We start from the raw sequence: 1,306 nt of genomic DNA, 5'->3' as shown, positions 1-1,306 counted from the left end.
TTATCTCAATTAAGGAATAAGTTAAGTTACTTATTTCCTAAATTTTCTGTTATTCATTTGTATATAATATGAACTTTTTCAAGAACTCCTAAACTCCAGAATTAAGTGTGTGCATTATGAGAAAACTAAATGTTAGTCATCTTCTCAGTTACAAGCGCAGAATCAGATGACAGAACCAGAAGTCAGTTACATATATTGACCAAAATAACTGGTGTAACTAATTTTGAAGAAAAGGCAGAGAGTTATTTATATGTGTCATTGAGCAAGGTTCATTAATGACTTTGAATCGCTATAATAATGGTAACATTTTTCTATGATAGTACACTACCTTAAATTAACATCATCTTTTTTTTATATGTACACGGGTCAGATAAATTTCATTGAGCTAGATCTACAGCTAGGAACTCTTTCTGAGCAAGAGAATATTTTACTTTAGTCCAGTCAATTTTTTCAACAGTGACATATGTTTACAATTAGCACATGATGTCAAGATATTTTTTTCAACTCTTTCTCTATATGTAAAAATCTAGGCAGCAGGTGAATGTTAAATGATGATGAAATTTCTGTTAGCTTGCTTTCCTTGATTCAGCAGGCTGTGTATTTATGGTGAAAAATATTGTATGTGGTTTAAGGTCTAATTTTCAGCATAGGAAAATTTTTCTTTTGCCCTTATTTATAATTGTTTATATTTCCAACTTGAAAGGTATTTTAATATGTTGGCCACTGATAGAATTTTTTTGAAAACTTTTATCCTTATATTAGAAGTATATATATGTATATATACATACATGCTAGAGTAAGCACATAAATGCGAAACAAGGTGGAGTAATATGCTTTATTAAAAAGCAGCATATTTGTATGTTTGTATTTATGTAGACATACATGTAAATTTATGTGTGCATTTTTATATGTGTATGTTTTGCAAGTTGAATGAAGTATCTAACCTTTGTTAGATACTTTTTGAATGCCATCATTTCACTCTCTCTACCTCTATTTTTTCCCTTTCCCTCTCTAATTTTCCGTTTCTCTTTCATGTATCAAGTCATCCCATAAGTTCTGTCCGATTTTACCCTTTTTAAAATTGAATGAAATTTAATAGTATTGTAGAATGTCTAATGGAATTAAAAATTATTTTTATGCATGTACATTTAAACTAATTAAATATTATTTTACAGAATAATAAAATTAAAATTTCTTTGATTAAAACCCTTTCTAACATGGAAGTAGCCAAAGAGCATTTATGGCAGATAATGCTTTATGAATACAAAAAAAGGAAACTCTGCAGCCGAAGGGACTCGAAACATAC

At 28.9% G+C, this 1,306-nt stretch overlaps 1 protein-coding gene across 2 annotated transcripts in view; it reads right to left on the bottom strand.

The window, feature by feature from the left end:
- The window catches only part of LOC106876676 (protein disulfide-isomerase A6 homolog), a 29,546-nt gene that overhangs the window by 12,071 nt on the left and 16,169 nt on the right, over positions 1 to 1,306 (bottom strand). The gene's annotated exons all lie outside the window — the stretch shown is intronic.

This window comes from Octopus bimaculoides, chromosome 3, assembly GCF_001194135.2.
Source record: "Octopus bimaculoides isolate UCB-OBI-ISO-001 chromosome 3, ASM119413v2, whole genome shotgun sequence".
Classification (NCBI taxonomy): Eukaryota; Metazoa; Mollusca; class Cephalopoda; order Octopoda; family Octopodidae; genus Octopus; species Octopus bimaculoides.
The sequence above is the reverse complement of the archived record's forward strand: the minus strand, read 5'-3'. Positions and strand labels throughout refer to the sequence as shown.